This window comes from Vespa mandarinia, chromosome 9, assembly GCF_050613455.1.
Source record: "Vespa mandarinia isolate Hongniang chromosome 9, ASM5061345v1, whole genome shotgun sequence".
Classification (NCBI taxonomy): Eukaryota; Metazoa; Arthropoda; class Insecta; order Hymenoptera; family Vespidae; genus Vespa; species Vespa mandarinia.
The window spans coordinates 6,555,641-6,573,119 of record NC_140818.1 but is presented as its reverse complement, the minus strand read 5'-3'; the positions used below and the strand labels follow the sequence as shown (position 1 = coordinate 6,573,119).

Sequence of the window (17,479 nt, the reverse complement as noted above, 5' to 3'; positions counted from 1 at the left end):
TTTGAAAGTTACTTTCAAAAGGCTTAGTTAGATCGAAACTATTCATCGTGTTTACGCATTTCAAAGATAAATATTCTTTATAGAAGGTTTGCATTTTAACTTATGGTTTATAACGATATGTATATATATATATATGTATATATATGTACGTATTTATTTTAAATGTTATTTTATTTTACTTTTATTAATTTAAGCTTACGCTAAGTTTCTATCACATAATTCAACAATATACTATATATAATAGTTTTGATGATCTAGTTAAGTTGTGAGTACGTTGGTTAGCTAGAAATAGATACATGAAGATACACAGACACACACAGTCACACATATATATATATATATACACACAGAGATAAAATCGAAAGATATCTATGCCAAAGTTTTTCTTTCATCCCCCAATTATTGGAGGTCGACTGGTAACAAGCTCGTTTGCTTGTAGTAGAACATAAACTAAGGTAGTGCGGAGAAGCTAAGTGACAAGTTGTTGGAGACGCGTCTCTACTTCATATTGAACTCCGTATCAAATTACCGTCCACGAAGGGAGAGGACATCGATACTTTGTTCTATCGGATGCACTAGGAACACTCTCATTTTCCTTCCTTCCCTCGAATTTACTTTCACCATTTTACGAACTATCTTTTTTCAAACATTTCCTGTAGTCGTAATAAATATTATAGTTCTTCTTTTTTTTTGTGTTTTGTTTTTTTTTTCTTTCTTTCTTTCTTTACTTCATCAATAACATGCGCAAATTTAATTAATATAATTAGAAAAGATGCCACATTATTCTTGAATTCCATTAACGTTGAATGTTACAAGAGTCGAGCTATTCATAACGCTGTACATACGTCAGTCTCAGTTTAATACGTACGTCGTTTATGTTAAATTTGGATAGCCGTCAAACAGTGAAACGCATGCGCGAATGTGTACGAACTCTCCCATCCCACATTCTCAGTTAATAATACCGTGTCGACCTTTCGGCGACGTTTACGTTCGAGAAAGCGTGAATCGAATTAACGAAGTAGGTAGATAGATAAGGTAGGTACTTACAAACATGTTGTACAATTTCGTCTTGTTATGTTGTTATATCTTCGTTTCGTAGTTAATTAGTATTGCGAAAAGATTCTTTGATCAGAAACAAAGAGTCAGAGAGTCTCCCGGAGAGGGAGAGAGAGAGAGAGAGAGAGATAAAGATAAGGATAAAGAAAGATAAAAAAAGATAAAAAGAATATCGCAGAACAGTGAATAAAAAAGGCCAAACGCAGGCGAAGAAAACGATGGTAGTTCTCTTGAAAAAAAGTTTAAATGCCCTAATTGGCGATGTCTAGCGTGAGGTAAAACTCAGTAGTAGGAGCAGTGTGTTGTGTTCACGAAGAACTGCGGCGCGGTCGACTCGCGGTACGCCCGTACATTTTCCACTGCCATTCATAACCTTTTAACGCGATTAAGCACCCTCGCTTACCGTCGGGCTAAAGAGCACAAATGAGCTCGCGCGCTTTGCTTCCCTTCATACTTCCTTCCTATCTTCCCCCACTTTTTCTACGTATTTTTGTTCGAAGGGATTAGAATTTAGTTGGGGAATGGAGGTGGTTGGACTTTTCAAGATTAAAGGGGTACTCTTCGTTGTCCAAACATGTCTGGATTAATTCCCTGTAATGCGATTTAACTATTCGTTTAGTTGATTATTATTTTCTTTATCTTTTATTTCATTTCCTTGCAACATAATTTTAATTGATACATTGATAAATATATTCCTATCGATATATTAATATTTATTGAAAATAAATTATATTATACGTTTATCGATATATAACTTTTGTTTAAACGTGAAAAATAGATATTAAATTAGAGAGAGAGAGAGAGAGAGAGAGAGAGAGAGAGAGAGAGAGCGGGAGAGAATTAATATTATGTGAAAGATCATTTTTCAAACTTACTGTTTGAAAATTTGACATCTTCCTTTTGATCTTAGCTCTGTTTGTTTACTAGATTTTATCATTTATGTATGTCTAAATGTCTACATTGGATATTTACCGACATTTTCTTCGTGCTAAAACCCAATGATTTATTCATTCGCGTAATTAGCAGATAAAGCGAACGGTCCGTACGGAATCTGCTCTTCGTATCCGCGTAGGAAAGTTGGAGAAACTATCGTTGGCGAACTAACAAATCATGCGATTCGAGTGGTCGATGAAATATATTGCCGAGGAAAGTTTATCGGTTCGTTCTATACGCCGATAATAATAGTCGTCCTCTCTAACAGCTCTTTGCCATCATTCTCCCCTCTGCCTCCGTTTAACTTAACTCTCAACTCCTGGAATTTAGCGGATTTCGTGGTGTTCTCTTCTACGCAGAGATATCTCAGAGCACGCGCGGAAGACGTTTAAAGGATCGCCGTGGGCGTGCACAGAGAACGGACGATATTTTCTTCTGGGAAGCTTGTATGTAGAGCTCCTACGTGCTCGGAACACTTTATTGCGATATGTCTCGAACGACTTTTATGTAATGTATGTATGTAGTTGGATGACCAACCTCTCGATACGAATTTTACCGGAATTTTCTTCAATATTCCAAGATAGAAATACTGTGTCAGCGAACTTTTGACGTGTTTTTTCATCGTCGGGTTCACGCTGCATGAAAAACTTTGAAATCTTTCCTTATTGAACTTTCAAATATGATTTTGGGAAGATAAAAATGATTCGAACAATATTAAAATCTTAATTTATTATAAAACTTATTAATTTGAAAATTGTTGTTAACGATAAAGTAAAGAGGAATTACAAGATATATGAGAGAAGAAGGATAAGAAACTTTGGAAATATATTATTCCAGATATATGAACATTTCAATAACAAAGGAATAGATAAGTATACATTGAAAATAATAATACTAATGTTTCGTTTCGTGATGAGACATGAAAACAGAAAGAATTCAAAGAAGAGAAGGTTGAGCGAGAGATTGAACGAACTAGAAGGGTGAACCTAGCCTGCTCATTATAACGATGTTACTTTTACGTAAACGTATATAAACAGTTGTGAAAGGTAGGAAAGATAACGAGGTGTTTTCTACGTAAAGTAAGACAGCAACTTTGCTGACGAGCTCTTGCACCATTAGATTATCATATTCTCACCTCGTGATAAAGAATATCAATATATCGATGATACCTCGTGTAGAAACCAAGCTAACGAACGTGAACTTACGCATATAAATATACCATAGGTAAATATATTTCTATATATACATAAATAACAGCCTTATGTTCTCTTTGATAGCGACGTTTGTTAACTTTATGAAAAAAAAAGAAAAGAAAAAGAAAAAAGAAGAAGAAGAAGAAAAAAAAAGAGAACTTTTTCAAGAAAACTTGATCGTCTTTTAATTTCATTGCGAATTTAATAATGAAGTTATCATTATTGGAATTGCTTCGGTTCAATTATATAAGATATATATCTCGTTATAAATAACGATGTAATAAAGGTATATCTGAAATACGTGTCGTGATCACGTAAAAGACCCTTTCAATAGGATATGAGCCGTTTGACATCAGCTAAACTGTTGATCGGCCATCGAAACGTCGTATTCGTATCGACGGTATCCTCTTATATCGTCCGTAAGCGTAAACGTAGATGTATACGATATCCTACGTGTATCGATACGATGACAACGATTCCTTTTTGTAACTACATATCTACTTCACACTTACATCTTTTATCGAAGGGTATCATCGTCGTACTTTCTCATAGCGAGAATGGAAGTACACGTGAAAGTGGATGATTCATGTGACATGGTGAAAGGAAACGGTGAATGTCCCTGGATAGGATCTGACCTACGACCGTTACAGAAATTACATTCTTTACGAGTTTCTACTGTAGGATCGTCTTTCAACCCCTTAGAAAAATTATTTACTTGATTTTCTTGCTTGATTTCATTGGGGGAACTTTTTAGTTTTTCTTCATGCTAACAATCGATCATAATATTATTATATTCGATTATATTATTCTCGAACGTCAATATAATATTTTGTATAAAAACTTTTATATAGAAAGATGATATTTAAAAAAATCAATATTTGTCCCTGCACCTTTATTTCTTTTCTTTTCTTTTCTCTTTTTTTTTTCTTTTTCTTTTTATCAAGTTTATCATATATACATACATTACACACCTCTTACTTTTTTACTTTAATTTAGATCTCATTTTTCTAGAGTCCTTTCGATAAAAGCAAAACCAGTAACCCATCGAAGTAGAGTGGTACTCTATAAGTGGAACTTCGATCGTTAGTATTGAAAACAGGAAAACTTAGGTGGGTACTCGAAAGAAACTGCAATGACAATGGTATCGGTTAACTTTTGGGGCGTGATAGGGAGTAAGGTAGAGGAGGATTCTTGAGAGGAGGACTTTACTATTATCTCTTCCCTTCTCGTTATTTTATATAACGAACCGTTCTCTCTTCTCTCTCTCTCTCTCGCTCTCGCTCTCGCTCTCGCTTTCTCTCTCTCTCTCTCTTGCTCTTTCTCTCTCCCTTTTTCCCACTGTCTATCTCTCTCTTTCTCCGCCTCTTTATCGTCGAATTTGATCGACGAAATAATTTTCCGTCGGAGCCTCGGCTCGTTTACGATCTAATAAAGTATCTAATAAACGTCTAATCTTGTTATATCGTCACGATTCTTCGGTTAACCGGCTGCCTTCGACGGTATCGATCCATTTTACACTTTCTCACCAACATACATACATATACGAGAAGTCTCGTAGTTGGTTTAAGGTTGATATACAGGGTGAAGCAAAAGCTTTGTAAACTTAAAATATTTCCATTATTTATTATAATATTCGAGATTAAATGTAATTGTAAAATACAATGATTTACAGAAGATATTCAAATCGTTGATCGTTTTTATCGATGCTAAATTATAATATTTTTAATTGTTGAGTCATGAGCATATCCTATCACTATACTTATCCAGAATGTGCTGCAGTAATTCGTTGTCTTGTATTTCCTAATGTAATTGGTATTTATTGATAGACAATATTTTAGAGTACTCCCTAGAGAAAGAAATATAATAATGGCGTTAGATCTAGAAAATGAATTGTCCATTAAAATTAGTCCTTCAAGTTCTATCCTATAGTTTTGGATAAAATTCTTTGAGTGAGTCTTCATATTGATTATCACAATATTATTTCTCTAAGTGATCAGTTAATATCGACTATCGATATTCCATGCAATATCGTAAATTGCTGTAATATTTACGTTGTTGCATCTAATGTATTATTAGAATCTAAAGTAACCTTGTGACAAGAATTATATAAAAGTAAGCATCTGATAGAATAAATTCATTGATAAAATTGCAATTCCACAATTCGAAGATAATAATTATTATTTTATGATTTTCAGTGATCTTGAATTATCTCTTAATTATCCTCAATTGTCCTTAAATCGGTATAATAGTGATTATCATATAGCAATAAGAAGAAATATAGCATCTCACTTAAAAAAAAATAATGACCATGAAATCTATTCTATTTTTTACAAATAATGGAAATATTTCAAACGAACGAAATTTTTGGCCCACCCTATATAGATCGCGTAAATTCTCCTTTCATTTACTAAAAAAGGAATGCATTAAGTCGTTAAAATAGTTCTATAACATGGTTCAATAAAAATAAACTTTTTCCTTCATCATGAAAGTTACGGGTCAATCGTATTTAATAGTTCATACTGGTGCAAAATACAAACTTTTTCGTGAAGTACGTCTATTTTATTTCATGTTTAAATACGATCGCTGGAGCGAAAGGTAGATTGAGAAAATTTAATTGAAATATAAACAAAAATTCTACGTTTAAGAATAATATTTATTTCATTAGCTAAAGAAAACAAAGAAGAAACAAATTTATCATATAAATATAATTTTATTTATGATTAAGATTTGGACATTTTTTCGCCAAATGATATTAGTCCATTTCATGATATAAAAATTCACAACAAATGAACAATGCTAATTTAATCGAAACAAACATAGCTTGGATTAGAAATGTTTCGAAACTTCTTATTCTTTTTATTCTACAATCTCGTAGAATCGCTTTCTACATAGGAGGAAGAATTTCATGGTAGGAATGAAATGGGACTTTTTCCTTGTATTCGAAACGTAGTAAGAAATAGCAATTCGCATAGTGCCGAGTCATCGAGCTCGCATGAGTTCGCTTACTATCCTAGAATGGAAACAAGAATAGCCAAGAAGGAAAGGATTGGGGGAGGGAGGGCGGGGGTTTAGGCGATTCTTGAATACGCGTGTAGCTCGAAGTTCAGAGTCTTTCGCGAAATTAGAAGGTAGATGGTGAGAAGGTGTGGACATAGTCGAGTCGTTCGTTTTACTCGGAAAATTCCGGACACTTTGACCTCATGCCGGGCTTCGCAGCTCGTTTTGATAGTACGTGGCCTCGAAATTCAGCAAATACGTGACCGACAAACGTAATTTCGTTGTATGTATGTGTATATTGTTACATATCTTTTATTATGAAAGATTATTTATAAGAATGATTAATACTATAATAATAATGATGGTGTTATGAACAAAAAAAAAAACAAAATATTTTAATTATTAATTAAAGTTATAATAATTTCTAGCTCGTTGCATTTCAATAATTCTATTAAAATTTTTATTCTTATAATTTCGACTTTAGTTTTTTTAATTAGAGTTCTGTTCTTTTTTTTTTTATTGTAGATATACATATATATATATATATATATAATATTTCTGGTTGATTTACTTATTTGATTTTGTGTTGAAAATACTATTATTTTTTCGATAGAATACTATGTTATGCCAAGGATCAAATATTCGTGGTGAAAAATATTTTATAGCGAAGCGTCGTAAGACGAAACAATTTTTCACTTGAATTTCTTTCCCCTTGGATAAAAAGGAGTATGCTTTTGAGTTTCACTCAACTTTCCAACATTTCCACGGTCTATCACTTTTTCCCAAGCATTTGAATTAATCGTTGAGACCTTTATATTTTCCCACTGCGTATAACTTATTGTTAGCCGAGGGAACGCACCCCTCATCGTTTGTTTGTCACTGGCACATAGTATTGTCTGTCTTTGGAGGTTTAATTTACTGATCCTTCCTTACTTCCATCCTTTCTTTGTTTGATATATAATGTACATCGAATTAACGTAATACCATATTAATTACCTTTTGATTGTATTTGTTATACTCAAAGGACAATAAAACTTTAATTAGAATTACATATACTCGCAATATTATTAATTAGAGAATTATATTTAAACCAAATCGAAATTATTAATTAATAATCATGTATTAGAATAATTAGAATCACACATACACGCTGTACTCACAGGTCACTAAATTTTAATTAGAATCAAACCTGTATGGTAGAAGATAGATCAATTTTATAGAACCGATTTAATTATTTATATTATATTTGTTTATTAATTACAAATAAATTATTCGATCTGATTAATAGATATAGTTTTACATATATATATATATATATATATATATATATATATATATACATATATATAAAAAAAAAAAAAAAAGGAAAAGAAAAGAAAAAATATATATAAATGAATAGTCCCATATGAAGATGTGTATGTATGCTAAATCAATAAGGAAAAAGGATCTAGTCAGAGTCTACCATTGTTAAACATCTCAGAGTAAACAGTTCTATCCGATAGACAGGATAGTTCGTCACGCAGCGTGTTTGTGCGTGCGCGTATGGTAATCCGAATGCTCGGACTGTAGCATAACGTAGATCTTCGTAAAATCGGACATGGAGTTTGCCAGACGTGAGGGACATAGCTTGTCGGAGTTCGTGGTCGCACGTAACGATGTGGACTTACGTGTTTATCGACGCGTTTACACCAAAGCGTGTACACGTGAACGAATAACGATGGATCTATCGTGATTGCTAGCACGTTACGATCTATCGATCTATCGATTTTCCTCCTTTCGGTTGATTGTGCCTATTCTCTCTCTTCCTCTCTCTCTCTCTCTCTTTCTCTCTTTCTCTCCTTCTCTCTCTATGCCTATGTGTTAGGCTCACGATGTCACGCGATAAGTGTTACTGCCACGTTAAATCCTCCAAAGGACACGTTGCTTCTCTTCCTCTCTTTCTCTCTTTCTCTTTCTCTCTTTCTCTCCTTCTCTTTCTCCCTCCCTCTCACTCTATCTCTCTCCCCCCTCTCCTCTCTCTCTCTCTCTCTCTCTCTTTCTCTCTCCCTCTTTCTCTTTTTCTCTCATACTCTTTACTGGCAGCCTACGGCAATTTTGCGTGAGATTCTTCTAAGTAAGGATCACCTGGAAAGTTGTGTCTCTGCGAAAACTCGCAAATTGTAGATTATCTCTCCTGAGGTGTTGCTACGTGAGAATATACAAGCGGATTAGCTGAATATAAGTCGAGAAAGTCGATTAGGTATGTATATGGGTATACATAAATGAGATATTTTAACTATACGTAAGATTTAGTTTTTTTTTCCTTCTTTTTTTTTTTTTTTATAATTTAGAGATAATAAATTTGCTTTGGATGTATAGTATTCGTTACGTGGAAGCTTGGTGCTCTACTCATCGTTAGCGTAAAAATTCTATGAGGTAATACAACGATTTACGACAGATTTGAATTTTCATTTATAATAAAATTATTTAATTTGATTATTTAATTTATGTCTTTAATGATTTAATCAATCTTGTTATATCAAGTCAAATTTACTTTCTTCAATATAAACTATGGTTGTGTTTAAGATTCGTGCTTCATTATGCCCGTAGTAATTTGCAAAATTTATGAGTAAATTATTTAGTAAGAAACAAGAAGATCCTTGAATAAGCTTTATTCAGTAATTAAGATCAAATGAAAATATCTGCGATCGGTAATCATTAGAGGAAAAGTTTCGTGACTTTAAATATAAAATGAGATTCTTTAAACTTAAATATTTAATTGCACTGTTAATTCGGACATCATTTTTTGGTAGGTAACTTTTTAAGATTAATTTGTTGCTTCCAGTTCTCGTCTGTCTTGAACAGCTCATGGTCTTGTTCAGAAGCGGAAAGTGTATTTCCTCTCTCTCTCTCTCTCTCTCTCTCTCTCTCTCTCTCACCCTTTCTTTTTCTTTCCTTCTCGTGTTAGTTCTTCGTTAGACTTTTAACCGCAGCCTCATTTAACTTAGTTTACTCTTACATTTTCACACGTTACCTTCTCTTAGTCACTTAAAAATTCTTTCTGAAGCACCACGGAAAGATTTAACAAGGGATATCGCGTTTTTCACCTCGCTGAGCGTAACTTTGTTTCCCTTTTTTGTCAACTTATTTCATCCCTTCCTTTTTCCATCCCCTTTTTTTTTAGAAACTTTCGTTAATAGATAAAATATAGTTTATAATAATAGATAATAGATGAAATATAATTAAGATGAAATAGATCTTTTGGATTTGCTTTATTTGTCAGATTGAAAAAAGAAAGAAAGAAAGAAAGAAAGAAAGAAAGAAAGAAAGAAAAGAAAAAGGAAAAAAAAAAGAATGAAAAAGATTATTCGCTCGCGCATTATTATAATTATTACTTTAGACAATAAATTTTACTCGGTTATGAATTTAAAATGATATTAGGATACTTTTATTAAGTCATTAGAAAAAAAGGTTAGTCCCCGTCAAAGAACAGATATCTCTCTCTCTCTCTCTCTCTTTCTCTCTCTCTCTTTCTCTATCATCACGTTTTTAAAATGAGAGCAAGAAGGAAAGCTCGTGTTTGATTAACTCGTGTTAAGAGCTGCGAAAAGCGCAGATCGCGAGAACGATCACTGAGAAGAGTAGCAGCGCTCTGGCACATCGCCTTCATCCCCAACCAACGTAGACATTAATGAAGCACGGGAACTTGCGAGTACGTGCACACTCGACGTGTTCCTTTTTTCCATTCCATGAACATCTACGTTATCCGTAAAGCGGTATGTAGGTACGTTGGTTTTTTTTTTTTCCCTGAGCAGACTGTTTCAAACGATAATCCCTTAATCCCTTACCTACCCATCGTTCGTTTGCCCTTCTCCTTTGCCGGCAGTGCTCTCCATTATGGTCGTATCGTATTCTCGTAAAAAACGTCGAAAGGATAGACGATCTTGTCTCCTTTGGGACGAATCGTAGTGTCTAGTTAAAAAAATCTTCTATGTACTCGAGCTTCCTTTTCTTTGATGCTTTGTTCGTGTTTGAGCAGATGAGAAGAGGAGGGGAAAGGGAAAATGAATGTTTATATTGCGTTAACACATTGCAAACAGATCACGAGATATCTCGTATTTTATCATTTATATACAATATTTGCTATAAAAGACATCGTTTTCATTATTATAAGAAAATTGTTTTTTTTTTTTTTTTTTTGCAAATTTGTTTAATTTTTGAATATAATTTTCGTCATTTTATTTCAATGGATATAACTTGATTCTACGAGTCGTTTCTACGACTGTACAATGTAATAGTAAAAGCTAATACTAAAAGTATAGACTGTTCGATGTAATGTATGTAATATTCGATCGAATATGTCCATGTGTGCATATGTATACGTTTAATATACAAATATTTATTAATACTATAATTTATATATATATATATATATATATATGTATATATTGATATGGTATGAAACTGACGAGCCGTATGTATTTGGATTTGATATGTACAGAGTATACAATTCAATATATATAGAGACAAGATAATATAATGTACATTAACTATGCAAGTAGGAATATGTAAATATGCATACGTTATATTAGTTTCTTTTTTTTTTATACGTATATAATACGATACTATCTAATAAGATATATACGAATATGTGATAAACATATTTATATTGTTGGAACAAATTATGTACGACATATATAAAAATATTATGCATGTTGAAACATATATTTTTTTTCGCATATATAAACATGCAATACTACACATATTAACACGTGAGACATATACATGTATATTGACTCGAAATGCTTATACATATATATATATATATATATATATATATATATATATATATGTATATATTAAATTTAGACCTCTTAGAATTTGTAGCGCAAAAACAATTCATATGACAAAACTGTGCTCATTGAGATGTTCGTTTAGAATGACAAGAATTATAACATATTCAATAAATTCAAATCCGTAGTAAAATACTTTTTAAGTAAGGATGATGTGGGGTTTCTTCGGATTACGATTAATAACAGGTGATAAAAATTTTAAAACCTTTTATCGTGAAATTGATAAGCGTTTATTTAAATTGCGTTTATTCAAATTACATACATTGATATGATTATTAAATACAATTACATATTTATATGGAAATAATATAAGAAATATTATGAACAAGAGAACAATCTGATTTACAATTTGTTAAAATTTGTATTTTATTCGCTACAAATAATGATATTTGTTTACCAAAAGATTAATGAGTCGAGAGTAACTTAATGTCAGGCTAATGCTAACTTGTAAAGCAACTTAAATTAATAAGAACTTATTATAAAGTGTATGATCCATGACAATTTTGCGTGCTCCTCGGACCAGTCGTATAACCGTCCGGACCATTACTATTCATTAGGATTTTTCCAGCGATGTGTCTTCCTTAAGTTTTGTTTTTCGCCTTAGCGACGGGCCGCCGCGTCTGTGGCGTCGCATTACTAAGTGAGCACGGATTTATCATGAGGCCGTACTTTATTAAATTCGTAGCGAGCCTCCAGCCCCCAGCAGCCGCCGGGATAAGCTCTTTTTTCGTAATTTATTCCGATATGAGGGGGAGATACCTCCGCAACAGGGGGATCGTTAAGCGGGGTTAAAAAGTTAATGTCTCCTGCTTGGCCATGATACCTTCTTCTTTTCGTTCTTCTCTTACATTTTTTTCTGTTTTTTTTTCTTTTTTTTTTTTTCTATAACTTTCTTTTTCACTCGTATAGTCGACGTTTTCTCTTACTTACCAAGATATATTTTTTATTCGAATTGTCATATCCCAAAAATAATATCGATGTCACGTATCACATGATCTGTCTCGATTCATATCGAGAACAATGGTTCAAAGATAGAGACAGAAAGATAGATAGATAGAGAGAGAGAGAGAGAGAGAGAGAGAGAGAGGGGGGAGGAAGAGAGAGAGCCCCTCTTTTTATTATTTCTGCTTATATTCATTTTTTATCATTAACATCAGTATCAACGTCAAGGTCAACGTGGATATTTTCTTTGATATAAAGACTGTAATAAATTCCAAGGGAGACTCGTCGACTTCCCATTTCGAAAATATTTCCTGTAATTAACCGGCCGAGAATTGATATCCAGACAAAGCTCGCCGTTTTTAATTAAAAAGGAAAGGAGCAAGGCCTCGGCGTGGCTAAATTAATGTGCGTTGGACTTTCAGCCCTTTCCCAGCTGGACAGTAACGTCGCACGACGTTCCTCCTGAGATAGAACTACGACGCGATCGATCTCAGTCCATTCTTCCGATAAAGTTGCTCGATGGAGCAACGTCGAAGATCAATCGCCGGAAAGGGGAAAAGAACGCGAGAGAAGCGTTGGTCCCGTTGGATCAGCGGGTCTACCGGTTCAATTAACCATCAGTGAGAGAAAGGAATAAGAAAGAGAGAGAGAGAGAGAGAGAGAAAGAGAGAGAGAGAGAGAGAGAGAGAGATGGTCCGATTCGTTTGGAGTGGGTGAGTCGACTGACTGAAGTTGAGTTCGGACGAGGAGGGCTTGACAAATCGACCAATCAGTCCCGACGATGAAGTCCTTCGTCTTATTCTTTCCTTCCTTCATTTCTCTTTCGAATTCTTCTATCCACTCTCTTCTTCCTCGTATTCTTCTTCTTACTCTCTTTACAGTATTCTGTCGTTCGGAAAAGAATGTGAAAGGATGGAGGAGGAATGGGTGGAATGGGATAGGTAGAATGGGGTAAAGTAGGGTAGGGAAACGCTTGGTAAGAATTGTCGGAAGTTTTCGGAACAATCGTCCTTAAAAATCATTCGGTCGATTAGCTCGAAGTGGAATCGCCACAAAAAGTACAGGAGGGCTTAGCTAAGTATCTTCGTTGAACGGAGGAAAGGAGTGAACGGCTAGACGGAAAAGTCCCAAACTGGAATGGTGGATAAGTCAAGGAGACAGTCTCGGTAGTTTGCTTCCTTTGCAGTTCTGAAAATATTTATTCTGTCTGTCCAATTTAATATTTACGATTAAATTGATCTGTTAATAGAAATGATAATAATATTAATTAGAAATATAATAATACATACGATCGATACATAGAGTGTAATATACGTATATTAAATTTTGTTAATTCGTTGCGTTGCGAATATTCTCAAAGTAATAACAAAATTCGATTTGTTAGGTGAAAATCACAGAACAAAATCGGACGAATTGCTTTTGAAGATGTTGGAAAAATGATGAAGGCGGAGAGAAAGAAGGAGCCAACGCAAAGGTGACTCCTTATTTTATCGGTGCCCAGTTATATTGAGACATAAATCATATTCGTTCGATAAGTCGCCTGTTATCCTGGCCACTCCTGTAGGAAGCGATTCTCCAACCTCAATGCTTTATCACAAGATCCGGACCATTCTCTTCTTTTACTCTCTCTCTCTCTCTCTTTCTTTATCTCTCTTATTTTTCGTGTCTCGCTTGTGCAGCCTTTTACCGCAGACCATTTCCGTTCTCTTTTTCTTTTTGTTCACCGACTTGACGGTAACAACGAGGCGCGAAGTGCGATAACTTCAACATTGATAGTCCCATAAATCGATGACTATACTACTAACTCACGTTCGTGTAATTAATTCTTTTCTAAATTTTCTTCTATTTTAGTCTAGTTCTAATTTACATCGGCATCTTTTTGATAATAATTATTTAGATTCTAAGTATACGAATCAATGATATATTTCTTATCAAAGTTAACATTTTAGAATGTTGATTTATCTATGTTATAAAATATAGAGATTATAATATTTCAAACAGAACACGCTTGAATATAAATTCGGAGATAAAAAAAATATCTCAAGTAAAATTCGTTTTATATCAAAGATTATCGTACAGAAAATTTGTTTGAAAAGATGTTCGTACAGAAAAATTGTTATATATATATATATATATATATCAATTTGATAAAAAATTATAAATTTAAACAATTATAAGAACGTTCGAATAGTCATTCATAAGCAAGTAAAGATTTTTCCATCGTTCGGAGTATCACTTTACGTCTGATTTTAAAGATGATTTTATGAAGTAGTAAATAGAGCGAGAGTTTGCGTTAAGAACCGACCACCCTTAACCTCCCTTTCGGCTATCTCGAACTTTTAATAGACCGACCGACGTTCTCGTGGAAGGAGAAACGTTGCGGGATGGTACAACGACCCTTTTCGCCTTCTCATCCCTTCTTCAGCTTACCAACCTCTCTTCTTCACCGTCCACCTTCTATCCACGACGACGAGTCTCTTTCCCTATCGCTCTTATCCCCATTCTTCTCATCCTCCTTCTTCGCTTTTCTTCCTACACCCTTCCATCACATTTTTCCTGCATAAACAGCGGGTCATTAACCGACACTATAGCGGCAGATCGTATCTATCTTATCTCCTTCAGTCTCTTTCTCTCTCTCTCTCTCTCTCTCTATCTCTCCCTCCCTCTCTTTTTTTTTCTCTTTTACTTTCTTCGTTGCCTTCAGTGTCTTGCCGGCCTCGATCTCTCTTTTTCCTCGAGACCGTCGCAAGATCCTGTTATCAGATCGATGTAAGCCGAGGGTACTCTCGGAAATATAGGCCGTTTATCTCGAGTGATAATTTTGTCTTATCGAGCGTTTTTAATGCGTATGTGATTACTTTCGAATAGTATATCTCGTGTTATGGATATTGAGATCTGATCAGACGTAGATTATATTTAAAAGTATTTCTATAATATTTCAAAATTTTATCTATCCATTTATTACTTTATATAATGTTTTTGTATATACAAATTATATACATATACTAATACATTAGTTATGAAATTGTTATATCATGAAAAAATTTTGCTTTTATTATTTGCACGATTAAAAATAAAAATTAAAAATATAATTATGGATAGTAATAAAATTGATGAGAAATGTATGTTGGAAAAATTAAAAATTTTCTCAATAATGAAGACGTAATCGAATATAAAAATCATCGATTTAACGGATTCGACTTTTCTTATCATAAAAATGGAGCTTCGCTTCGAAAGCGTTTTCGAAAGACGATGGGTTAGAACGTGAACGGACGACTGCAATGTCGTTCGAACGCCATCGGAAAATCGTAAAATACCTAACGGTAATAAATCCGACATCGAGTCTTGAAATTTCAGCTTGAGATTACTGTGAATGGTTATGTGTACAACGAAAAGGGAAAAGAAAACGGAAAGAACAAGAGTTGGTAATTTCATTCAGAGTAGAGATTCTCAAACCATCGGTACGTTCAATTTCGTCATGAAAAATTAATTTTCCCTGGATATCGTCTATTTCAAGTAGCAAAAGGAAGAAACGTGGAAAAGCTCGTCCGGTACACGTTTTAAATGGTCGTGTTATGTTCGGTCTGTTTATCTGTCTTCTTCTCTTCTTCTCTCTTTCTCTCTCTCTCTCTCTCTCTCTCTCTCTTTCTCTTCCTCGACGACTTAACGCGAAAATACAAAATTATGCATCGTTTCGTCTCGGCAAAGTAGTACGTTTTAAGCAAGAAAACGAGCTCAATTCGTCCGAGCGTCCAATTCGTATGTATACATATATACATACATACCTATATATATATTTATATGTATGTATACGCGCGCACGTGCGTGCGTATGTGTGTGTATATATATATATATATATATATATATATATACATACATCCTCGAATTCTATTACTTTATAATTTCATTCTCGTTTCTCTCTTTATATGGTGCTACAACCAAATTGAAAAATGTCACATAGTAGAAGCTCCAGGATAACTCATAAATTGTAAATAGCATTGAAGTTTTTAAAAAAGAGATCTAGCTAGTTGGAAATCGTTTAGTTTAGAAGTACGCTTGGACCGTTCCATCATTATTATTAATTAACAAGAATGCGATAAACGAGTAGTGATTCAACTACTAGACCTAGGATTCATTAGTCCTCGTTAAACTACGAGTGGTAAGGACCGTGGGATGCACAGAGCTGAAAATCTTTTATTTAACGTCCATTACTGTGAAAATAAACTGAGCGTAATCCTACGTGCTTTCATTAAATTTTCATCCAGCGTAAGGGCCGCGGACATCTTTTTCAGCATGTAATACTTTCATAAACGCATTAGCTTTTTTCTTTTTAAAAAAATTTTTTTATCTGCCTTAAGTAAATAAAACTTTCAAAGAAGTTACAGTACATTTTTTCTCTTCTTCTTCATTTAATATAAACTTATTAATCGCACGTATACGTAAATATACGTATCCTATATATATATAGGAGATAGTAAAACTTTGGTATTATAAAAAAAAAGGAAAAAAAAAAAAAGACAAAAAAAGAAATAAAATCGTTCATTTTTCGTTATCGTCTCATTAAAGAATAAATGCAAGTAAATGAAGAAGTTGAGACTCTTACATTTTTTCTTTTATACGAAAAAGACTATCGTTCGTCTTAATAACTCGTAGTATGACCTCTCGTTTAATTAACAGTAAACCGCTATTGATGGAGTACTCGGTAAACTAATAAAAGCTGATAGCTTGTAAGTAAGCGAATAAAGCATACTAAGAAGACAGAACTAAATGTCTACTTTGCTAAAGCAAAAGTATTGAACTCTTTTTTCCTTCGTTCTTTTCTCATAATAAATCTAGGACAGATTATTTTTTGTCCAAGGAATTAGTAATTTCACTTTTAGAAGGATATTGAAAGGTTAATAAAATATTACGAGAGAATGAAATTTTTAATTCCTTATTATTTATTCATCGACGTTGAATTATTATTTACGATTTTTTTTTCTTTTTTTTTTTTTTTTTTTTTTTTTATTTGTTTTATTTAACTAATCGTATTCATTCGATTTACGTCAATGATTTAACTCGACGATCAAATTCAAAAATAAAAAAGCAAAAAAAAGGCAGAAAGAAAAAGAAAGTAAACTATTCGATAGTTTTCCGGAATGCTTCTATGTTGTAAGTTAAGAGTTCTCGCGACGTTATAAATTTTAAGGAAGTTGGAAGTCGGCCTTTGTACTTTCGCATCGTAAAGAGCCATCGCGAAGATCTTTCACGACTTTACCAGCTATATCGTGAAAAGTTTCACTGGCAAAGTTATCGAGGCCGTACCTCTTAAGAATCTCCTTTTCTATTTTGTTCTCCATTTTCCATCCACTTTTTTTTTTTTTTTTTTTTTTTTTTTTTTTTTTTTATGGATAGAAAATATAATGGATAGTTACCTAATCGACGGATTTGCGTTTGACGGTTTTCCGCGTTAAATCAAGAATACGAGTCTAGACGTGATATCGCTGATGGTGGTAGTGAATAACCGGAAGACAACGGTGCTGGAGG

General features: G+C 33.5%; 1 protein-coding gene across 7 annotated transcripts in view; it reads left to right on the top strand.

The window, feature by feature from the left end:
• The first annotated feature begins 453 nt into the window (after window positions 1-453).
• The window catches only part of LOC118443369 (uncharacterized), a 67,413-nt gene continuing 50,387 nt past the window's right edge, over window positions 454-17,479 (top strand). For 5 of the 7 annotated variants that reach the window (XR_014982514.1, XR_014982518.1, XR_014982517.1 and 2 more), the window contains exon 1: window positions 454-1,035. The gene's annotated coding sequence lies outside the window, so the exon portion shown is untranslated. The remainder of the gene's footprint in view (window positions 1,036-17,479) is intronic. The other 2 variants (XR_004838654.2, XM_085659206.1) reach the window with 2 other exon arrangements.